Source organism: Rhodnius prolixus, unplaced genomic scaffold (genome assembly GCF_049639745.1).
Source record: "Rhodnius prolixus isolate KJV_2025 unplaced genomic scaffold, Rpr scaffold_7, whole genome shotgun sequence".
Taxonomy (NCBI): domain Eukaryota; kingdom Metazoa; phylum Arthropoda; class Insecta; order Hemiptera; family Reduviidae; genus Rhodnius; species Rhodnius prolixus.
In genome coordinates, this window is record NW_027411582.1 from 20,610,855 (window position 1) to 20,636,734 (window position 25,880).

The window sequence follows — 25,880 nt, forward strand, 5'->3', positions numbered from 1 at the left end:
GTGTTAACTATAATGAATATATAGGTTTCGTGACCGTAAATTGTTCAACTTAGGGTAAGTTCACAACGGAGCTGTGAGCATAGATGATAGCGGAGATGATAGCAGTGATGCATCAGCGCTTATAGAATAACCTAGTACATTCTTATGTGAGCGTGCACAACGAAGCTTCGACTAGTGACTCATACTCGCTGCTATAAACGAGCATAGATGATAGAATTGAATTTTTCATTTTTCTGCTAGCTGAACTCCAGTATCGGAGCTTCAAAATGGACGTCGAAAAATTATTTAGTGCTGTCTTTACTCATTATTTTATTATTTACTTTTAAACAATATTTTGCTTTTTAAATCGTGCTTACATTTATTTTCATGTGTATTTATTTGTTGTTTTTTCAAAAAAAAACATTACTTACCTAAGAGTAATCACTAGTTTTTCTTCTATGGTTATAGGATTTCCATGACAATTTTTCCAAAGTTTTCTTAATTTTGACCTTATTTTTTCTAAAATATAGTCGAATGTGGATGGACCCATCCTCACATATTCAAAAAAACGATCCGGATAATTTCTAAGTTCCCTATATAAATGGTGAAATTCGCCCAAAATACTTCGTTTTTTATTTATGAGATGTACATGATATTTTCTATAGCGTTTTTTCTTTAAAATATACCTTTTTGTTGCTGCTGAACATAAAAACTCTTCTTCACTACTCGGACATGTTGCATGTATCACAGCTCTGTTGTGCACACTAATCAGCGATTATATTTTACACTATCAGTTATCATCTCTGCTATCATCTATACTCACAGCTCCGTTGTAAACGTACCTTTAGGATTCAACATTGGCGAGGAATCGGTCAAATAAAAAACAAACTCGTCTTCTTGCCAACGTTTCGACAACTATATTGTCCTCTTCATGGCCTGGATATAACAAATACAAGAATACAAACAATTTAGAGAATCAGTAACATAGAAAATCAGTAAAAATGCAGTAATATAAAAATAAACAGTAAAATACAATAAATTCTTTATAATTATTGAAAACTTACGTGGCTATGCGGGTTGGTTGAGTTACAGAAAACTAAGAGCCAGAACTGAAGAACAGGTATATATATTTTCAATTTTTTTGGTAATTAAACGCAACTCTCCCAAAATTACCAAATAATTATTAAACCTTCTTGTTTGTAACAGGTGTAAAATTAATTTTTAGCCATTTTGTGTATGCTTGAAAACATCTATAGCTCTTAACATTTGATTATTGCTTAGAAAATCACTCGGAAAACTACTTATTTCCCCGATATTAAGAAAAATACTAGCTTTGCTGCCTTGGCAATATTTTCAGTAGAAAGGGGATGAAAAAATACATAAAAATGACCTATCGCGTGCTCTTCTTTCTCTTTGATAACAAGTTAAAAAATTGAAATATGATTAATATCAGATTTTGAAATGGCCTAGCACCTTTAATTTTGAAGATACCGAATTGCGGTTTCCGTTTTCTTTTATTACTTTTTATACTCTTTAAAACTATGTATATGAAAATGGGGGTCAACTGCGAACCCTCACTTTTGGTCGCGCGTCAGCCGTGTATGTGGGCAAGAATCTAAAATCAAGTCACATATTCTGAAACTAGAGGTGACGGGCAGCAAATTTTTCCTCTACCATTTTTTGCTCAGATTAACCGTTTAAGCATGAAATGCATTTGAGCCGTCTTAAAATGAACAAACAGATATAGCGGGACTTACACGGGAATTTTGGTAATGACTATAAAGTGATCAGACAGATACAATAGACTAATTACAATGTTCAATTTGACAAAAGAGTACATAAAATAGATATTGGGTAAGAAGAAATTTTCCGAGGTGCCTTGGAGCATAGGTCCCGGCTCGTTTTCTAAGTATAATCCCAGTTATCGCACTTTGTCCTCGTATGAGATTGTACTTTTGTTGAAGTATATGGAGGCGATTGTATCTCTTCTTAAAGTATAGGAGATGAAATTATTATTATTGTGGTTTCCATCATCAATTTTAACAACCACCTTTTCATTCTCCAAAATCAAAATCTGAAATACGAGTATGATTGTAGCATTTCCTTTTACGTGAGATATAATTCTCAACTCAATTTTTTGAAATGGAATTTCTAAAAAGAACTTTAATTGCTATACAAACAACAAAACTTTTAAATAATATCCAAATATAGAAAAATTTAATTATATTCAAAATAATTCCATGTGGAAATTACACAGTATTGCACACGTACATCTCTTTAATTTTCATAATGCAAATATAATTTCGTAATAAAGGATAGAAACTGGAATTGAAGGTCATACGGCTACTGCAGACCAAATATGTATGTGGCTAGTAACCTTGAAGATGGCTTATTATAATTACAAGAGAAATGAGGAATTTGAATAAAAAGAAGTAAAAAGAATTCTGAAGGACACAGGATTATTTATATATTTTTATTTCTATCCTTATTAAAGAATACATTATTGTTATTATGTTAATTACTACAGTAATTAATTCCTATGTATTGGTGAAAGTGAACAATTTTGTCCAATTAAGAGTAAATAGTATTAATTACACCTAATTTAAGACGTTGCATTAATGAGATCACAACAATTAATTGAAAGTTACCACTTTATTATTATGTACCATATTTCCATGGCTTGAACATTTTTTTTATCCTTTCTAGAAAACTAAATTTCAAATTCTATCACTTATTTACCATTACCGTTAGGTGCTAAACCGAAATATAAAATTTGAACTATCAGTAACTTGTCGTTTTTAAGTTACAGTTGATACAAACCTTACGATATGCAGAGAAAATCAGTATGTGAGATATCAATTTGTAAAGAAATCGTATATTTATTTCAGTAAAAAAAAAAAAAAAACAAAGATAGAAAATCTACAAGATTATAACAACACCTTCAATTATTTAAAGTAAGAAAAAGTGAAAGTGAAGACCAGGTCATTTCTTAGGAAGATTGTTTCTTAGTGAGAGTAAAATAATAGTACCAACCAATAATACTGCCTTGATATGAAATATTTTGTGTTTCATTGTGTATTTTAATTTAAGTTGGTAACGCTGCTATACTCGTATATCTTCACCAGTTGCTTTGCAAGTTAACGGCGGCCATTACTTGCTTAATGTTTATCAATTATTCTCTCTTATCTTTTTAAGGTGTTATATTCATATTAAAGTGAATCTTTTGTAAAAATAATTATTTTTTAATTATTCTTATTATGTGAGAATCAATTATGTTACGTCCAATATTGTGTTTTATTAGTGAAATAGTGTAAAATGTGAAGTGCTTTGTTCAGTGCTGGAGATGGATTCAATTCAAATGATAATTACATCTTTAAACAAGGTAGAACTAAATTAACTATATGAGAATTTAATAATTATAAATTCCCATTAAATTTATGTTCATTGACTAATTCTTAAACTCCAAATTAATCGTCTAATAACTTAATAAAGTAATAAGGTTTGCTGACGGTTATGAATGAGTTAAAAATTTTGCAAAGATTTTATTTCTGATTATTGTTGATTTCAAGTTGATCTATAAATGTTCATTAATATATAAGTATATTCTTTTTTTTACTTTTTTGCAATTACAAGAATCATAATTAGTAACACTTTGCCAAATTAAGAAAATAATAAATCTGGAGCTAATCTTTAAGTTTATTTTAATATCCGCCGTTAGCGCTAGTGTTTTCAAAACATTTTCAATTGTTTTAAGCTTTCTTTTTAATTAATTTTCTAATTCTCTGGTTCACTTACTATTATTTAAAAATCTTAAAATTAATAAAATGTTATTTTTATAAGACAGTATGAGATGGTATTTGGTCTGTTACAAAGGAGTTCAAGTTCATGTTCACTTTATAAACTTTGTAAAGTGTAAGATCTTAGTTTTAAAACTTTTTTTAAATAATTAAAAATTGCGTACATATTTTTCTATTCAAAATTATTAATTAATTTTACAAAGTTCTTCTTTAGGATTATTATATTCGTGCCCAAATCTTCTAAATTAATTTCTTTTAAGTATTCAACTACCTGTAAGTACCAATTAAATTTAATGTTGCTTGGATAGAGCTTACTCATTACAATCCAGTCTCTTTAAGCAGATTTTTACGTAGTTATCATTTAAGTTCTGCCACATGATAATTCTATTAAATTTTCTTTATCTTTTTTATCGATAATGATGTAGCTTTTCCTAAATTTTCTTTATAGAAGGGGTTTGAAATCCAATTATTTTCGGGTTTTGGAAAATACTCCATGAAAGACAATTTTAATCCTGTTAAATGTGCTATTATATTTTCTCGTATATCTTGAGACAGACTAACCTTATTACTGTACATAATAACAACTTTACTGTATAATATTACTAATTAAAATAATTTTTATGAATTTTAGGAAAAAACGTTTATATTAATATGATTTAATTTTTTATATCCGCCATTATTGATTATTTGTCGCGTACCACAGGTTGGGGATACGCTGTTCTAGAAGCTAGAACGGGATTCTCTTTATCCTGGCAACATTTCCTGCGCAGGTTGTTCCGTTTTCCTTACAGATGCTTTCTTAGCTGGAGTTACATTCTTATGTCCGTTAAGCTCTTGTATACTATGAATATTGCCCGTATGGGTATTGTTAGACTGGGTTACCCAGTATGAATGCCAAGATCCCCGAAGAAGTCCACTTCTCCTTAAGGGAGTACTTGATGTCTACTATAATCGTATTGTGTTCTAATATATTTTTTTTGTTTTTGTTCTAGGTAAGCCTGTTGAAAGCATTCTATTATTGTACTTTTATTCTAAGATGATAAAAGGTTAGTATGTCAGCTTCTTATTACCTAAGAATGGTTCCCCAAAGTGCAGCAATAGCTTGGAACAGTTTTAGAAATGTTGGTCACGTATAATCTGCTCTGTTAGTACTGTTTCAAGTCTGGTACGAACGTCGTTCTCTACAAAGCAAGTAGAATTGAGAGTTCCTGTATATATAGATGATAGGGCCCTAGCGAAGTGGGAAAAATTCAAGGGCTGTAGAAGTATTGTTGAGAGAGAGAGGCCCCCCGTTGTAGGGTTGTGGAAAATGATAGTACGCTCGTTTTCCCTTTGTACGTGCAAAACCGTTTATGTGCTCGTCTGTGAGTAGGAAAGTAGAGGTTCTTCTTGTCAAAGGAAATCAATTGGGGGAGTAGAAAAAAAGGAGCTGAATTCGAATGTGAAAAAGGAGTAGTGGAGTCGTGGTTTCGATGCTTACCGGTTGGGATATCTCTTTGTATACTACCCTTTTTTGGCCTAAAGGCTCGTCCTAGTGAGATTGGCTTTTTGCTTCAACCACCCGCTACTTTGCTGAATGCATTCTGCGGTTTGATCTAAATCCTCCAGATTATTCCAAATTTCCCATGATTCCCCAATGTCTTTGCCAGCTATTTATGGTATCTCACTTTAATTTATAACATTCTCCGTTTCCAACTGTTAGTTTTCTTTATAAATAAATATTATTAATTTAAGGCTAGTAAACATGAGCTTGATTCTTGATTCAACACTTCTGCTCTCAATGTTTGCATTTAACGCGTCTCTCGTAAGCTGGCCTAAGGCAATATTGTTCCTCCACTTCATTTAATTGGTACTTCGTTTATATAAAGGGTGAACCAGTAAGTATTGTCCATAGGCCTACTGTGTGTAGTACATCTAAAGTGGAGTTCAATGACGTATTGGACAACTTCATATTTTCCACTATTCTTGAGTGACATAACTTTAAATTTTTCCTATAATAAAATCATTACTTTTTTGCAAATAAAAATGTTATTACTCAGAAAGTTTTACTAGTCCGAATTCGATTCTGATAACACGGTTAGAAAGACAGATGAATTTTCTAAAAATTTGTACCATTTCGAAGCATAAGTAATTCTCCAAACAGTCTCAATCTTCCTCCGGATACTGGAAAAGTAAAAGTAATCGAAATTTTTAAAGAAAACTTATTAGGCCCTTATGTGATCATTATCCAATCTAGGTGCTGGCATTTTTTATAAAAGTTTCCTTGTCTAATGGGCTTTCTAACGGTATATCATTTGCCCAGGATTCCTTTTATCTTCGTATGAGAAATTACGTTTGTTTTGCAAGAAAACGTGTTCACGAGAACACAACAGTGTTAGTTCATCAAGTTGTTTCATTCATTCCTAACATTTTCTCAAATATTTCAGTGAGATCAGAATTAAATGTTTAAAGTGCAATTTGTAACCTTTGACTTTCTTATTTTAAGACAATCTACTTTTTAAAATTGACTACTGGTCCATCTAAAAGAGTTTTCAATGAATTAAACAACTTGATAAACTAACACTGTTGTGGGCTCGTGAACACGTTTTCTTGCAAAACAAACGTAATTTCTCATACGAAGATAAAAGGAATTTTTGCTAAACTTAATGGACAGACGCACTTCTATATCACTTCTCAACATTGTAAAAATAATCACTAATTTTGTTTTGCAAGCCGTTTGGTTATTTTTCAACGCGTAGATTCCATCTCGGTCCTTCAAAATATTGGTAATCTGCGTTTTTCCAACTCCAAACCTAATTGTACTTAATTAATTTCTTTTTTTTTTTGAAATTATGCAAACTCATTGAATTTCTTAGAAAAATAGAACAAACCTTTCGGCAAGTTGACGATTGCTCGATTTGGTTTTTGCAAAATCTTCTAACACATTTATTTTCTCTTCTAGTGTTAACCACTTTCGTTTGAGAGACATATCGGAAAAAATAATATTGTTCGTCCAAAGTTATATTGAAAAATGATTAAAATGGTACAAGACGTATGGAGCTTATATAGGAAACTTTAGGAAAAACCAGAAAAAAAAACAAAAACTTTAGAGGGGATAATTATTTTGATCACCGCGTCAAAGGAACCTTTAATAATAAGGTGGTCGTTGGTGGGAGGTGAAACATATAATCCGTTCCCCAAAATCAATGCCCGCAGTCGCTATGTAGAGTGTCCGTTAGACGGAGGTTCTTTTATATAGAAAGTGTATAGGGGTAAAACGGGGAAATGCAAAAACTGGTCCGTAAATGGAGGTGGCCGCTAGTGAGAGTGTCCTTTATGGAAGACTTGACTGTAATTGCTTAGTTTTACAGGCGGGCATTATGCACAACTATACCAATTAGGTGACAGTGGACAGAGGCGACTAGCAAACATACTTTACTGTAAATTTCTTTTTATTAACCATTAAATAAAATTTAAGGCCTAGACACCGGGAATCGAACCCAGTACCAACAGTACATATTAGCTTTGCAGGTCTCGCCTCTAACCGCTCGGCTACTGTGGTGCCTGCGTCTCGCCCCAGCACTACTTGTATGTATACAACAGTTTTAGTACCACGTAAATTTTATACACGTAGAATATCCTGTAAAAGAATTTAAAAAAAAACAAAAAACATTCAATAATACTTAAAATGTCGAGCACAATTATTTTAATGGGAGTTCTGGTGAAGTTACTTATTTAGCTCCTAACTCCGAGCTGTTAGTGCCCAAATCCGATACTAACCTAAACTAATATAAAGAGTATTTTTCCCAAAGCTTTGGACTTTAACTTGGAAGCATTCCGTTGGCGTTATCTACGAGGGTCGATTGAAAAGTCCGTGCAAAAATAAAAACTACTTAATTTTTTGGGGTAAACCTTTTTTATTTTTCAACATAGTCTCCTTTTAGGCTTATACACTTCGTCCAACGCTGCTCTAGTTTGTTGATCCCTTCCGAATAATAGGATTTGTCCAAGTCTGAAAAATAGCCATTCGTTTCTGCAATCACCTCCTCGTTTGAATAAAATCTTTTTCCCGCCAGCCATTTCTTCATATTGGGGAACAAATAGTAGTCCGAGGGAGCCAAGTCTGGAGAATAGGGGGGATGTGAAACGAGTTGGAACCCTATTTCCATTAATTTTGCGACCACAACTGCTGAGGTGTGAGCTGGTGCGTTGTCGTGATGGCAAAGGACTTTTTTGTGGGCCAATCGTGGGCGTTTTTCTTGCAGCTCGGTTTTCAAACGGTCCAATAACGATGAATAATATGCACCTGTAATAGTTTTACCCTTTTCCAGATAGTCGATGAGGATTATTCCTTGCGAATCCCAAAATACAGTCGCCATAATCTTTCCGGCCGAAGGAACGGTCTTCGCCTTTTTTGGCGCAGATTCCCCCTTGGTAACCCATTGTTTAGATTGTTCTTTGGTCTCAGGAGTGTAGTGATGTATCCATGTTTCATCCACAGTGACGAAACGACGCTTAAAGTCCTACGGATTCTTCTGGAACAGCTGCAAACCCTCCTTGCAACACTTCACACAATTTCGTTTTTGGTCAAGCGTGAGCAATCGCGGCACCCATCTTGCGGATAGCTTTGTCATGTCCAAATGTTGATGCAAAATATTATGTACCCGTTCATTCGAGATGCCCACAGCACTAGCAATCTCACGCACCTTCACTCTTCTGTCATCCATCACCATATCATGGATTTTATCAATGATTTCTGGAGCAGTAACCTCAACAGGGCGTACAGAACGTTCAGCGTCACTTGTGCTCAAATGGCCACTCCGAAAAATTTGAAACCACTTATAAACTGTTCTAATCGAAGGTGCAGAGTCACCATAACGTTTATCAAGCTTCTCTTTAGTCTCCTGAGGCGTTTTGCCTTTCATAAAGTAGTGTTTAATCAACACACGAAATTCTTTTTCGTCCATTTTTTGAAAATCACTCGACTTCCTCGATTCAAACGAATGCCAAACACAAAGAAATAGACCGATCTGGCTGAAACTTGGTGTGTGTTCTTCCAAGAGATGCTACTAACTAAACATAACCTCGATACGCGCCAGTGGTGCTATCTCTCTGACTTTGCACGGATATTTCAAACGACCCTCGTATGTACTGAATACCGAGCTTGCTAGGAAATTCTAAGTTTTATTTCATAATTTTGGAAATTAACAAACAAAAATACAAAAACTGGTTAACCCAGTTGCATTAATTAGATTGGTTGAATAACTTCTGTTGTTTCACGTCCGCAATTATTCTAGTTGTTTAACATTTCCTTTTTAAAACCTGAGCTCATCCTGTGTACATCTTAATTGTTTCTAGTTTAAGATGAAAGTTTTTATTTTTTTTAGAATAAGATTGTGTTACTTGAGATTATAAGGTCGTTACTTCCATAGTTACTGCCATAGATTTCTGTCAAATGATCTGGAGAGAAGCACTTTCTATATTCTCTTACCCCACTTTAGGAGAAGTTGTGGCAATCGTGCAGATTGTTTTTATTATTTTAAGTTTCCTCTCCAAAATCTCAAAATATTACTTTTACTCTCCGCCGGGTCACTCTTCCTCCGATCTTCTATGACTGAATTCTAATTCCTCCTGCCAATGTTGTGTCTTTTATCTTGGACTTTATTTAGACAAAAGACTGACTTAGAACTCGCACACACGACTTAAACGAACTGAAGTTAGCAGACGTTCTCGACTACTTAAAAGACTACTAGACCAACGTTAATAAGAAACGACTGATTTACAATTCCATACTAAAACCCCGCCTGCACTTACGGTATTGAACTTTGGAGTTCAACGAAACGCTCCAAATCTTCAACGAATTCAATCGCTTCAGTCTAAAATTCTCCGCACTATCGTTAACGGCTCCATTTTACGTTTCAAATCTACCCATCCACACAGACTTGGAAATTCCGTTTCTAGGTCCAAGTTGCACGAACTCGCTATAAAAGTTTTCATCCAGAACTTGCACTCTCATTTCAATCCTCTTGTCCGCCATTTATCCTCTCATCGCTTCGCTCGCTCGTGCGTGCAAACCCTGCCTCGCGTGAGGAAAAGTACTACTTTCCACACTTGTTAAATAAATAACTATAAAGTTTGGAAAATAAATATCCCTTCATAAATTTTCTTTGAGAAGATCGTTTTTTTTTTTATGTGTAACATTTATGTTATACTAATAACCAGCTGAATAGCAGTTTATAGGCGTGCGGTGGGTGTAACTGCTTGGAAATCTTGATGAGAAATGAAAGGTTTTTAAGAGAGTAACCTGGTTACATCTTCAAACCTTGAGGCCCTTACTGTAGGCGTATGCTCAGTATATATATATATATATATATATATATATATATATATTTAATTTTTATTTAACACGAACAAAAAAGGTCACCTGGGGTCACATGTCTTTGGCCGAATGACCTGCTTATGATTAGTAGCCCGCCGATGTATACTCGTGTAGCCAGCCGATAGAAGTTTGTGCAGGAGTAACACCTCATTGTCCTGATGACTTCTACTGTTCTTCTTCTATTTTAAAATGTTGCTAAGCTTTGATTCGAAAAGATCATTAGAGATGCATCAGTTTGAAATTTACTCGAAAGCTTGATTTATAGACAATGAAGAAATCCATTGTTTCTTAGAAATTTTGTCAACATCTCTTAAGATAATCCAAGACATTTGGAAGAATAAAGAATTTGAAATACGAGGTCTGTAAATTAAGTAATGAGAATGATCTTTTAAAAAAAATTTTATTCAAAAAGAATTACAATTCTATATTGTCACCTTCAAAATAACTTCCTTCTGAAGCCACACAGCGCTGGAGACGTTTCTTCCACTCCTCATAGCAGTGCTCGAACTCCGATACTGGAATAGCCTTCAGCTGGTCGGTTACAGCCGTTTGAATGTTTTCGACTGTCCCAAAATGAGTTCCCTTGAGTTGATTTTTCAACTTCGGGAAGAGAAAAAAGTCACAAGGACTCAAGTCAGGCGAATAAGGATGGCTGAGGAGCCACAGGAATGTTTTTACTGGCCAAAAACTCTGGTTTATTGAAATTGCTGTGTGACAAGGAGCATTATCGTGATGCAACACCCACTTGTTCTTGATGTTTGGTCTCACACACGAATGACCCTTTTTCGAAGTTTTTCAATAACCTCTCGGTAAAAGTAGAAACTCTTGAGGTAGAAACTCTTTGTGGACGATTCCGTGGATATCGAAAAAACAAATCGGCATGCATTTGATTTTTGGACTTCGCCATCCTTGCTTTTTTGGACCTTGGAGAGGTTGATGTGTGCCACTCCATGCTCTGGCGCTTGGTTTCTTGGTCGTACTCAGACACCCAAGACTCGTCACCAGTAATGGACACGTTCCAGAAAATGGGGGTCATTTTCAATTGAATCCAAAAAGTCAAGGCATCTTTCCTTCCTGATGTTCTTCTGGGTCTTGCGAAAGGTTTTTTTGGAACCAATTTCGCGCAGATTTTTCTCATCCCTAATTCATTGGTCAAAATTTGATGAACGGTGGTGTGAGTCAAATTTAACTCTTCCCCGATCATTCTGACTGTCAACCGACGATCTGAACGCACAAGAAGATGAAATCCTTGCGCTTTGTGGTTCATCTTTAATCGACTTACTACCTTCTGAAAATGCCTTAAACCACCGAAAAACCTGGGCTCTTGACAAAACACTTATCTCCGCAGGCCTGCTGAAGTTTAGCAAGAGTTTCCGTTGCACTGTGCCCAAGTCTGAAGCAAAACCTGATAGCACACCGTTGCTCGAAATTGATCTCACTCATTTTTTAGAACACAATAGAAAAAACTGTTGAAATTGCACGTAGAAATTACAAACAAAACAAGACTCAACTTAAGCAAACCACCATAGCAGATCCACAGTCACCAACCAAACATTATCAAGAACTAAATGGCGTTGTTACATACAGGAAGTAATGGAAGACGTATGGGACAAAAGAATGGAAATGTAGAAAACAAAAAGTCATTCGCCAAAACATTATGAACGACCAAATTAACTTTTGTAGCTACACTCTTTCAAAGTTATTCTGGAACAAACAAACAGACAAGGCTAAACAAACCTCGCCAAAACAAGATAGATGAAGAAAAAGTATGTTTCAAGTTATGTTTCACCTTAACTATTTAGTGCGTTCATTTTTTTAAGATTTAACTTATTTACAGCTTGATTTTTCAAGTGTTTAAAATCGTTTGTTCATCAGTATGTAATTGTAACAATAATTATTTCCCAATCAAAATGAATTCTGGTAATTCACAACCAAAATGCAACTTTAATTTTAAAATTCTAGGACTTACTTACGTCTTTTAGAAACAAAAATCCTGAAGTGGCTTTTTTGATTTTAAAACAAAAAGTTGCACAGATCTGTTTGAGACTCTTTACTACATCTCTTGACTGTTTGAAGTGTCACATTATTCAAGAAACTCCTGAATAGGAAGTTACCAGATGTTTTGGAGGCAGTACCTAGATCCATTCTGCCAACTGAAGAGATTGTTGTGGTAAATTGTCACCAGTAGAGAGAGTACAATGGATGTAGATAGGCAGCACGGTGCTCTGTAAATCTAAAACCAACCATAACTGTAGCCACAAACCTACTGAATATTAAGGAACATGATTAAAACATTAGTTTGTGGTAAATTTGTTAATTCCAAGATAAAATAAATTAAAACAAATCTTTGGGTTACCCTGAGTAAGAATATCATCTACTCCAGTTTTATGTATATAAATTGACATACAATGGTGGGTGAGCCAGCGCGTTGTCTTGATGGAGAACCCATGACTTGCTTCTTCCACAAATCGGGTCGTTTTTCGATATTTTCATCCGTTTTGGACGTGGAAGGGCGACCCGGGCGGTCATCATCTCCGATATTTTCTCGGCTATCTTGGAAACGCTTGAAACACTTAAAAACTCGCGCACGTGATTAACATTCATCACCATAAACTTCTTTTAATAAAAGATAAGTTTCAGTAGCGGTTTTACCAAGTTTCATGTGAAATTTCACGACAATTCGTTGCTCTACTACATGTGTAGTATAATGTTTTCGGTAAAACGAAACTAACACCTCTTACACAAACGTGAGACGCTACATTCGAAAGAGAAGGCTTTACGCTGCACAGCTGTCGGTCGTTAGGATTTGGCGCATGCATAGTTCTTCTGTAGCAACATCAGTCTCGTTATTTAATAGCCACACCTCGTAAGCATGCGATAAATTTTACAAAGAACTTAGTTAAGAACTGACCGGTCAAACCATTATTTGTGGCTTAAATTAGGATTAATTAGAATGTAAAGTGGTTGAACGCATGTTGAAGTGGTATTTTAGGGTTCCAGAACATGGCTGATACGCGACTTCTCGAAAGTTTGCTTGAAAAGATTAATTATGTTAGACTACCATAGTCACAACAATATGTTTGCTTATTATTGGTTTTCGCGGTTGAGCAGAAACTTGTTAGTGGTAGGACTATCTGGTATAACCAACATTGACTGAATTGAATTTCATACAACAATAATTCGAAATATAGTGGAGTAGGTCAAAAATAAATAAATTAGATGTCTACATAATTAGAGTGTACCAAAAATTGAATATCTCCGTTGATTTGTCCAAAATTTGTCCTTATCTAGTACGAGTAAAGCTGCAACAACAGCAAGATCTCTCTAGTATAGCTTTAGTTTCTTTTGCCTTTCATTAATTGAGATCGAGTTAATTAAAAAACTGCGAGAAAAAAGAACTCTGAAGCTACATACACTTGGTACTGAAAGCTCTTCGTCAGTTTAATGAGAGCTATAGTTAAATCCACCAACTTAATGAAACTTGTAGATGATTTATATTATGTAAGTGGTAGAAGCATTACATCAAAGAAATTTGTTTATTTGATGAAAGATATAATATTACAGCTTGTCATGTCTAGCAAGCCGACACATGTATACGTAGCTCAGACTGAACAGCTAACATCCTCCTCCATTGCTTATTCATATTCTTGCGCTCCCTGGAGGAGTCATCCACCCACAACTTGGCCTATTTCACATTTCGGTCCTTTTTTACTCATTATATTTTATTCAGTTTATTTCTTATGCCCGATTTTACTCTACAAACTAAGCATTACTATTAATATAAACTTGAAAATCTAATTGAAGGACTTCCTAAAACCTTTTTCTGTTTTTATAATCCTTTATTTTCTATTTAATATTTAAATCCTTTACATCAATAGAGACTGCTTTATTATTCCTCTTTCTTTTTCATCTCGCACTAGGGAACGGATTAGCTATGCAGTTAGCGTATTGGACTTTCATGCGGAGGTCCCGGGTTCGAATCCAGCTGCTGGTCCCTTAGGTTTTCTCTTTCTAGGAGGTTCTTACAACTTAGTTCTGGTTAAAGACATTATTGTCCTTAGGTAGAGATTACTGAAAGCTCCGGGTGCCAATTTTCTCAGATGTCAATGCGGCTTAAAAACATTATTTATGTACAGGGTGATCCATTTAATACGCCCCAATCACTAAAACGTTTTAGGAAAGCGGAATTCCGGAAAAACCCATTAAATGAACTATATGTTTTTTTGGGTCTAGTTTTCAAATTTTCCACCCCCGATGCTGTTGACGTTGACGCCGTTTCGATATCTTGGTGGAAAATTAATATTGACAACCAATCACGAATAAGATAAAATTGTAATTTTTTTCCTAAAATATATTGACAAAATTTAGGGATATTGAAACGGGGTTAACGTCATTTTTCATGTAGTTTTCATAATCATTGTCAAAAAACCAGTGGTCCTTATGAAACCCCGATCAGTTTTTTTGGGCCTTAACTCCGCCAAAAATGAAGATACTGCATCGGGGGTGGAAAATTTGAAAACTAGACCCAAAAAAAACATGTAGTTTACTTCGTGGGTTTTTTCGAAATTCCGCTTTCCTAAAAAGTTATTAGCGATTGATGCATTTTAAATGGATCACCCTGTATATAACCATCTTCCCCATCATCTTTATTTCCTACGACAAAAGATACTTTTGGAAACCACACATACAAATTTAAAAAAGACCAGTACTTAACAGACAGTACGAAATTTTTTTTAGACTTGGCAAGCAAATTTTGAGAATGAAATCACTTCAAAACTGATTGGTCCGCCATATTGGAAGTGTTGGATGTCAGTTTTGTGGATCCAGTGAACATTATCCACTCCTTTCATAGTATTGCGAAATCTGAAGCCTAGCAAGATGTAGAAATGATTACAGTTCTACTTAGTGGATTTATTAAAACGAAAGCGAATAATGTAAAATTTAAGCCTACAATTTGTTATCCTTAATTGCGCGATTCCCATTGGATAAGCTGTATTATTCAAGTTATCTAAACAGGTTGTTTATTATATTATATCCAAAACGTCTAATCCTTGCTTCTTTTAGAATATAATTCCATCTTTCTCCTTCATCTTAGTACCCGTCTCCTGCCGTTCGTAAAATATATATTACACAATCTCAATTTCCTTTTCTATCTTATCTTCTTGCCGGCACACTTCCGTGCTGTATACTATAAATCTTCATCCTATGATGGGGAGCACTACATCCCTTTTACAACATTGTTCAGTTATATGCTGGTAACATCGCCTTGTATTATGTCTTAGGGAATTCATCCTAAAAACATTTATTTTATACTTTTTCTTTTTATGCAATATAATTATGCCATAATATGCCAATTTTTAGCCGAACTTTCGACTTAAAGACCAGGTTATCTGCAAGGCTGTGAAACATATTTGAAAGTAACAGATTATAGTGTGCGTTAATTGTATGAAAAACAAAAAAATAGCTACCAAAACTTACTTATCTCACAAGACCCTTTTGCTGGACATTTTCACGTACAAAATATTTGTTCAGTAAATAGTAGTTGTCCACCATTTTAACTGACATTGTCTGTAATAGGAGATATTAAGCTGTTCATCATTAAATCTTTAAAAATATTTAAATAACAGACCTATGCTTTATAAACATACAAAATGGGGGATATAATAGATGATGGTACACAATTTTTCTTTTACCTACTTCCCAAGAAAATGACCTGTTTACTATTATTAGTTTATTAAACAAGACATTAAGCGAGAAAAATCTTTTATTTTTTATTGAGAAATTTTTTTTATTGCATAATTTGATACTTCATTAAATACCTGCGGAGGAAAAATTAGTAAAAATAATTAACTTTTATTTTTCATAGAAATAATTCAAAATAAAGAATTGGCCAATCACAGCGAAGAATGGAAGTGTGAGAAGTAAGTTCGTTGCAGAGCCAATCAGAAGCGAGAACTGTTTATTAAACCACGCCTACCCACCCATGTTTGTCACACCACGCCCTCTTTGGCCACCTAATGTAATGGAAGATCTTTATTTTTAATTTTTCTACTTTCTACTATTTTTGGCAAACAAAAGTATTAGCCAAATATGAAAGCGCAAATTACACACAGTTAAATAACAAATAAATAACTTCTTGTAATAATAATTCATTTTTAATTATAATTAAATGCAGTCCCTTTAATTGAGTACTTGTAAAGAAGTGTTTTAATCAATTGAGTACTTTAATAATTAATATTTGCCTTTCCTAAAAATATGCATATCTTTTATATATATTGTTTAGGAGTTGACTCTAGACTGTCATAGCGTGCACTTCGCGTCTGATTAAATTCTTGATTTTACTTGGTTCTAAACCGAATTTAGGGCTGAAAATTTGTGAGTATTGAAGTTTAAGTGTTAACTGCCTCAGTGTGAAATTTCAAGATTTTTTAACGAACCGTTTCTGTTTAATTGATAAAAATTAATTGCTATAAGAACAACCATATTTATTAGTGGGGAGAATACGTCACAAGAGATAACAATAAGTATATCAACTACCTACATAAAAGTTTGTTATTCTTGGCTATATGGAATACTGTAGTGGGGGAGTGTTCAAGGTCACCTTAGAAGTTAATCTATTTATCGTATCACTACTGGTGTGCGTCTGTATAGTAAGCATTACCTCTATTTTATTAAATAAAAAGTTATTGATAACGAGCTGATTAATTTCTTTGATAATTGAAAATTTCTGTTGGCTTCTTTCTTAGTATGGCCAATGTTAAGGAATGTGTTGATACTAGTGGTGATTCTAATATTAACAGTCTTATTATCTCAAAATTAGATGCATTATCTAATGATGTCACCGCCGGTAGAAAAGAACAGGCTACATTGTCAACGGAGATGAAAAGCCTCAAATTGGAATTTAACAAGTTATCTGCTAATTTGGAAAAAGAATTGAAATTATGTAGGAAAAAAATTACAAATCTGGAAATACAAAATAAATCCTTAAGAAAGCAAATCTTAGAGATAAATAAAGAAGTACTTTATTGCTCTCAAGTCTCAGTTCAAAACTTTGTCAAGATTGATAATATCACTGAGGCTGAAAATGAAAATCTGTTCAACACAGTCAAGTGTTTAGCAAATGTTATAGAAATCGAATTAAAGGAAGAGATGATTGATTTCATCTATCGTCGTAAATTTGGTAGAGAATCCTCATCTTCAATTATTGTGAAATTTGTTCATGTTTCTATGAAGAATAGATTTATTATAAACGCTAAGAAAAACAAAGTAAAGGTGAGCGCCGAATACAATGGGAAAAACATTTATGTTAATGAACTTCTCTCCTCATTTACTTATAAACTATTTCAACAAACAAGAGAGTTAAGAAGGCAAGGTTTGGTGGAGTTTGTCTGGCATAGAAATGGACGAATTTTAGTTAAAAAAACTATACATGACAAACCTATAGTGATCAGATCTAAAGAAGACTTGTTGATCTTCAGGCCAAGTGAGCACCTATTGTTTTCTGGAAATACTTCCGAAGAAGAAGAACCTATTGACTCTGATGCCTCTGCAATATCCGTCGCTTCGAAAAGGAAGAGAAAACCAAAACCATCAAGGTCTGCCTCGATCACCGATTTTTTACTCAAGAAGGGAAAGTGATTAAAAAGAAAGCTAAATCTGAAAATGTTTTTGTGCAAAGTGCTGTTGGGCCTGATATTAAAGTGGGTTTCTGGAATATTAGGGGTTTTAATTCTTTATATAATCTGCTTGATAGTGAGATTAAAGTGCTGTTAAATATTGATATACTGTGTTTCTGTGAGACCTGGCTTTATCAAGAAGATATTTTACCCCCTAAATTCTTAGAAGATTATATATTTTTTTCCTCTAGGGCTATTAAATCTCATAAAAAAGGTAGAGCCTCTGGTGGATTAATTTTCTTTTTGAGAAAAAACCTGTTCACTAATGTGAGTATTATAAGTAATAAAGATTATTTTTTATGTTTGAGTACTACTTTCGGTAACAATAATTTTGTAATTGGTTTAGTATATTGGAAACCTACATTATTAGACGCTAATATCATTGATTTTTTTTCTGAAGACCTCTATTCTGTAATGCTAAATTATTCTGATTCTAATATAATAATTGGTGGAGATTATAACTCACGTATTGGCTTGTTAAATACCATGGAAGATGTAATATTTGAAAATTCCTGTGTTAAAGGGCATAGAAACTCTCAAGATTCTCTTTGTAATAAAAGGGGCTCTCTCTTAGTCGATCTTATGGAAAAATACGGACTTTTCGTTTGTAACGGTCGTACAGAAGGAGATGGAATAGGGAAGTTTACTTATATCAATAATCAAGGCTGTAGCGTAATTGATCTTGTTTGGGCCAATATGCACTGTGCTAGTTGTATTTATAAGTTTGAAATTAAGAATAACTCATATCTTACGGACCATAATATTTGTATTCTTTCAATAATAACTCCTTTCACAAAACTTAATTTCTATAAAAATGTTAAACCTAATTATACTATAAATTTGTTAATAAGAAATAATGAAACTATTAAAAAGTTAAAATGTTTGTTGGATGAGTTCGGTATCCATGGAAATTCTCTTGAAAATTTAGATGAAAAATATTTATTATTTAAAATTCACATGAATGATTTAATGTTAAGCTCCGGAATGTTGCTGAATAAAAGTGTTAACAGGTTTGATTATACTAAAGGTATTGACTATAAGCCTTGGTTCAACCAGGACTGCCGTTTAGCGAAAAGAAAGGTGAAAAACCAACTCAAGCTTTGTAAAAGAAACTTCTATAATGAGGATATGGTGAAAGAGTATTGTAATTCTAAAAAAAGTTTTAAAGAAATTATTGCATCCAGTAAGAAGGCATATAGTGAAAATATAAAAGTCACATTACGAAATGTAAAAAACCCCGCAGAATTCTGGACCGCGGTAAATAAATTTAGAGGAAATTTCTCAGGTCAGAATCTCGTCCCTTGTCGGGATTGGGCAAAATTTTACTTTTCTATCTTACCTCCAAAAATTGTGGACGAGCTTAGTTTTTTTGGTGTTTTTGATCCCTTTTTGGATTCAGATATAACGCTTGATGAGATCCAATTAAGTATTAATGAATGTAAACCTAATAAAGCAGCTGGTTTGGACTTGATTCCGAACGAGTGTTTTAAAGCTCTCAACTCGTCCTGGGTAGAATTTCTGCTGGGCTTATTTAATCAGGTCCTTCACTCTGAGTATCCCCCGAAAGCTTGGTCTTCAATTAAAATGAAAATGATTTTTAAAAAGGGAGATCCCCTTGACCCCTATAATTATAGGGGTATAGCGATCTTCAATTGCATAACTAAAATATTTACTAAAATAGTTTATAACAGACTTTATAATTGGGTTGAACAATTCCATCTGATCCCTGAGGAGCAGATGGGATTCCGAAAGAATAGAGGTTGCCGTGACTGTGTGTTCACTTTGGCAGGAATCGTTAACATTAATCTTAGGAAAAAAAGAAGCAAAGTTCATGCGGTTTTCGTTGATTTTAAAAGAGCCTTCGATTCGATCAATCATCAAAAACTGTGGCATAAATTATATAGTTTAGGCGTAAGCCGAAAAATTTTACAAATAATTAAAAATTTGTATGACAATGCTTCAATGGTGATTTATGCTGATGATGGTGCATCCCAAGAAATCCCTGTATCTGAAGGGGTTTTACAGGGTGAAATATTGAGCCCTCTGCTCTTTTCTCTGTATACCTCAAATATTGTTGAGTATTTTATTAGTCACAACTTCACCGGCCTTCCATTAAATAAAAATAAAGATTTACAGATGATTCTTTACGCGGATGATATGGTGTTGTTGTCTCCTACATGGATGGCTTCCCAACAAAATTTAAACATTTTAAAAGAATACTGCGAAGAAAACTTGCTTACAGTGAACACTAATAAAACTTTTGCTATGGTGTTTTCCAAGGGTGGAAATCCTCCTACAGTAAAGCGTCTAATGTATAATGGTCATTATATCGAATACTCAAATAATTTTGTATATCTTGGAGTCCCCTTTTCACCTTCAGCAAAGTTCTCCTTAACTTCTAAATATTTTCTGGCCAAGAATGCATCAGCCACTGCCTCTGTTCTGACCCTTTTAAGATCTTGTAAGAGTGACAATTTCGATTCCAACGTAACTCTGTATGATTCAATTTCGGGAAGTGTTTTATTGTATTTGGCGGAAATTTGGGGTCCTAAATACACTAAGGTAATTGAGAGAGGCCAATTAAAGTTTTTAAAATTATTGTTGCACCTCCCGAGAAACACGCCCGATTCATACGTTAGGGTTGAATGCGGTAGGATACATACAGAATTCCAAATATTTAAAAGAATGCTGAATTGGTGGTCTGTCTTACTTGAGATGCCAGAGGACCGTATTCCAAAAGCGTGTTATCTGAGATGGATGGAATTAAGTGACTCTTACGACATGCCTTATAACTGGATACTTGCGCTTAAGGGGTATTTGGTCTCTATTGGTGCGGAGGAAGTTTGGTTGTCACAGAATACTCAGGTAGTAAAAGAGAATTCCCAAGGCTTGCTGGATTCATTTAAAAATAATTTATTTTCAAGAGATATAGAGCTCATTTTGGATAGCCGTTATAACTTGTTGTATAGACATATGAGTAGTCTTTCAATGGAAAAAGAATTTTACCTGTCTTGCAATGTTCATATCTCTAAACTAAGACTTATAGCCCAATTAAGGTTGTCTTATAAAAAGAAATGTACCATTTTTATAGATAAGAGGAAGTATGAATTTAATGTTGACCGAATGTGCAAGCTTTGCTCTGTAAATGAACCTGATAGTATCGCTCACTGTATTATTAACTGTCCTGCCTTTTCTTCCTACAGAACAAAATTCTTCAATAAACACAACTTACCCCCAGGTAATAGTGATGAGATATTAACTAATTTACTGAAGTTCACGGAGACAAGCCATATCAGTAAACTAAATGAAATCTTCATTTTTTGTGTAAATATATTTAAAGTAAGAAATATTTTAAGTTAATTTTTTTTAAATCTTATTATTTTGAAAGAGCCGAACTTTAATTTATTGTCATTTTGTACAGTTATTTCATTTATATATATGTTTGTAATTTTTTTCTTCGTTTTTACTGTTTTTTTTTTATTATTTTTATTTGTTTTAAGTGATCAAGCAATCTCTTTATTTTGTATTATCTGTATGGAGTTCAGGTCAACTCACTCTCTGTATACCTTTGAGGTTGTAACAGAAAATAAATAAATAAAAATATATATTGTTTATTACATACAACATCATTGTGGGAAAAATAGTAATTGACGAAAACTACTAATCAATTTAGAACATTAGACCAACTTCAGGTTTATATAATGAAGTAAAAAACACAATTGCATACAAATGACCCTCCCAATGAAGCCAACTGGTGCACTGGTATTGAAAATTTGAGCGGATTTTTATTTTCTAAAAAAATGTAGTTGGAAGAACATGTTTATGCAGGATGAAACATGCAGTGTAGAAAGTGAGTGAAGAAAAATGCATTCTAACGGGCCAATATTTTATATTGAAAATTTCCAAGCGATATATCAGACCACAGCTCCAATGCGGAACTGGCACAACTGGGAAATGTTGGCTACAGTGTACAGAGACCACATGAAATATTGATTTTAATTCTGTTAATATTGATTCTAAAGGTAACAAATTTTACCTTCAATGGCCTACTCGCTTTAAATATTAATATTATCATCTGTGATACATGAATAACGCTGTGGATGAGGTAATTGTATGAAAGAAATTGGTATTTATGAATTAGTTGGCGGTTTCATTGAAGAAGAGGTTTTTTGTATCATTAATTTATTAAGGTTTTTAAAGCATATTTTGGTAGTGGTAACTACCAAACTTTTGTACCTACTATTAATACTACGAAAAATCCCTTAATGCTTCGCTTTATGTTTTTAACTGCACAAGCCATAATGATCTCAAAATATCCCTTAATGCTTCGTTTAATGTTTCTAACCGCACAAGCCATAATGATCTCAAAATATCCCTTAATGCTTCGTTTAATGTTTCTAACCGCACAAGCCATAATGATCTCAAAATATCCCTTAATGCTTCGTTTTACGTTACTAACCGCACAAGCCATAATGATCTCAAAATACCTTAATGCTTCGTTTAATGTTTCTAACCGCACAAGCCATAATGATCTCAAAATATCCCTTAATGCTTCGTTTTACGTTACTAACCGCTCAAGCCATAATGATCTCAAAATATCCCTTAATGCTTAGTTTTATGTTACTAACCGCACAAGCCATAATGATCTCAAAATACCTTAATGCTTCGTTTAATGTTTCTAACCGCACAAGCCATAATGATCTCAAAATATCCCTTAATGCTTCGTTTTACGTTACTAACCGCACAAGCCATAATGATCTCAAAATCCCTTAATGCTTAGTTTTATGTTCCCAACCGCACAAATCATAATGATCTCAAAATCCCTTAATGCTTCGTTTAATGTTTCTAACCGCACAAGCCATAATGATCTCAAAATATCCCTTAATGCTTCGTTTTACGTTACTAACCGCACAAGCCATAATGATCTCAAAATCCCTTAATGCTTAGTTTTATGTTCCCAACCGCACAAATCATAATGATCTCAAAATCCCTTAATACTTCTTTTTATACTTCTAACCGCACAAGCCATAATGATGTCAAAATTTCTTTCGTCAATGATCTGTAATACTAGTTTTCTCAAATTTTCATTCTTCTACCAGCAGCTCATCCTAATTTTTTTAAACGAACGCACCTATCTTCTTCCACTTGACCAGGCAAATCCTCCAAGGAGATTAAAAGACGATAAATCAAAACTCTCTCTGGATAACAAAAGACTGATTTATACTTCTATTTTAAAACCCATCTGGGGTTCAACCAAACGCTCCAATCTCCAAAGGATTCAATCTAAAATGCTTCGAACTACTGTAAACGTTCCATTTTATGTCTCCAACCTGATTATATACACTGACCTTAACATTCCTTTTACACCGAAGTTGCTAAAACACCATACAGAAAACTTCACTTCAGCCTGAAATCTCATATAAATTCTGTAGCTCAAAAATCTTTCTTCTAGAACTCTTCCTGACAACCCGGACAAGATGTCTTAAAAGACAGTAGCCTCGTGATCTCCTCTCAAGTCTAATGTTTTGGAATGTTACCACTGGGTAACTTCTTCACTCGATTGTTTCATTTGTTACTCTTGTTATCATTGTTACTTCTCTTATATCGTGAGAGCAGTATAGTATACGTTCACGATAATCGAATGACACCATTGGGTGGGTGCCTTCTACACTCAGAATATCCCAGACATTGTGTTATCCTGTACCAAATTCACTGCAATTGTTGGAGTTGTAAATTCCAATAAATGATTCAAACCACCAAAATTTGGATGAGAGAACTTGTTCCACTCTTGACGACGTTTCTTTTTGCACTAAATAAAAAAGATAAAAATCCTCTAAATTAGATTAAAGAAAGGATTTGGGTGCTTGTATTTAATTAAAAAAAAAATTAAAAAAAACCTTTGCCTTTAAAAAAAGTAATTAATTATATAAGAATTAAAAAGAGGGTTTCAGAGAAAGTTATTTACATTAAAGGGCTGTTGAACTGGTCCCAGCGGTAAGAGTATCCCAGTAAAGTGGGAACCCAATCCACCATCTTGGGAGGAAGCCCTTCTGTAGACGGTGTATAGTTCTTACTGCCCTCTAAGTGCACTAATCCTACCTTAAGATTACCTTTCTAAATGGTGTTGAAAGTTCTATTTTAGTGTTGTTTACCTTAGGTTTTCGCTAACCTTATAGTTCTTATATCTTATATAATTAATTAATCTTATATCTTATATAATTAATTATAATTAATCAACAACACTACCGGTGAGGTGCTTGCTCAACTCCGAGAAAGAGTAAGGAAAAAACGACCCGATTTGTGGTAGAACAAGTCACAGGGTTCTCCATCAAGACAAAGCGCACTGCATTGTCTGTCAAGACGTTTCTAGCCAAGTACAACATCCCAGTTTTAGGCTATCCGCCTTAATTCGCCTGACCTGGCCCCATGTGACTTTTATCTGTTCCCCCAAAGTCAAATCTGCATTAAAAGGAACACGATTTCAGTCCGTTGAAGCTGTGAAAGAAAAAGCGGCACGCGTCATGCAGGAGTTCACAGTAAAAGACTTCCAGCACTGTTTCGAACAATGGTAAATTCGCATGGAGCGTTGTAGGGATAGAGGAGGGGTGTATATTGAAGGGGATAATAACTAAATATGTATAAATTTAAAATAAAATGTTTTACAGCACTAGTCTCGTTATTTAATAGCCACACCTCGTATAGTTAGGACTGCAGAGGCTAGATAATATTGCTGATTTTATCCGTCGGAAGTAAATGTTTTATATTCCTAACCGGTTTCGAATTTCATCTGTCGTCAAAGATTGAATAATCAGTTTGTTATAGAAGATTTTACTTCAATATTAACAATTCAAGCATTGTACTGGACTAAACTTTTCCCATTAATGTTAAATAAATGCTGAATAATAGAAGAAAAAGTCAAATCTAAACAGTAATTTTACGTTTCCATTTGAACGAAGAAACAAACTGCAAACCTCGGTAGTTTGGTCAGCAAAAAGTATTCGTAATTTAAAATTATAATGATATTTAAACAATTCTCAAATCGATTGTGAATAGATTCTTTTTTTTATTTAACATTATTTATTTTCTCAACTGCAGTACATTTTTATGTAACAAGTGAAGCTGATACAACATGAGTTATTTAAATACATGAATTATGTGAAGGGAGAACTCACCCCATTTGTGAAACTCTCAAAGGAGAACATTGCACTAATATGCATTGGGGTACTATTACTGCCACAGTCTTAAGAAGATTTCCTGGCCATGTAGTAAGTTGGGAAACTACAGGGTTTATAACGTGTTCTTGTAGCTTCAGATACAATTGTTTTCATTTTTTTTTAATTCTCCATTTCTTTAGCCAAAAAAATGTTTAAAAAAAATAGTCTAATAAAACAACAGTCAAAATATAAAGAAGGGTCACATCTCTGTTGGCTCTAAAAATAAAATACTTTTAATGATTTATTCATTAAATTGAGACTACGAGGGTCGTTTGAAAAGTCCGTGCAAAGTCAGAGAGATAGCACCACTGGCGCGTATCGAGGTTATGTTTAGTTAGTAGCATCTCTTGGAAGAACACACACCAAGTTTCAGCCAGATCGGTCCATTTCTTTGTGTTTGGCATTCGTTTGAATGGAGGAAGTCGAGTGATTTTCAATAAATGGACGAAAAAGAATTTCGTGTGTTGATTAAACACTACTTTATGAAAGGCAAAACGCCTCAGGAGACTAAAGAGAAGCTTGATAAACATTATGGTGACTCTGCACCTTCGATTAGAACAGTTTATAAGTGGTTTCAAAATTTTCGGAGTGGCCATATGGGCACAAGTAACGCTGAACGTTCTGGACGCCCTGTTGAGGTTACTACTCCAGAAATCATTGATAAAATCCATGATATGGTGATGGATGACAGAAGAGTGAAGGTGCGTGAGATTGCTAGTGCTGTGGGCATCTCGAATGAAGGGTACATAATATTTTGCATCAACATTTGGACATGACAAAGCTATCCGCAAGATGGGTGCCGCGATTGCTCACGCTTGACCAAAAACGAAATCGTGTGAAGTGTTGCAAGGACGGT

General features: G+C 34.1%; 1 protein-coding gene and 1 long non-coding RNA gene across 8 annotated transcripts in view; one reads left to right on the forward strand and one right to left on the reverse strand.

The window, feature by feature from the left end:
* Positions 1-25,880, forward strand: part of Pgant9 (polypeptide N-acetylgalactosaminyltransferase 9) — a 709,503-nt gene that overhangs the window by 165,212 nt on the left and 518,411 nt on the right. Inside the window, exon 1 of one of the 6 annotated variants that reach the window (XM_074114445.1) lies at positions 3,343-3,361. The exons of the other annotated variants lie outside the window; for them this stretch is intronic. The gene's annotated coding sequence lies outside the window, so the exon portion shown is untranslated. Of the gene's footprint in view, positions 1-3,342; positions 3,362-25,880 lie in introns of those variants that run through there. 6 annotated transcript variants of the gene reach the window in all.
* On the reverse strand, positions 15,054-18,683 carry LOC141447162 (uncharacterized). Of its 2 annotated transcripts, none has more exons than XR_012454176.1 (3): positions 18,567-18,683; positions 15,613-15,702; positions 15,054-15,426 (listed from the first exon to the last, which is right to left on the reverse strand). It is a non-coding gene; the product is annotated as an uncharacterized lncRNA (long non-coding RNA). The 2 variants fall into 2 exon arrangements; XR_012454175.1 differs by having other exon boundaries at positions 15,054-15,532.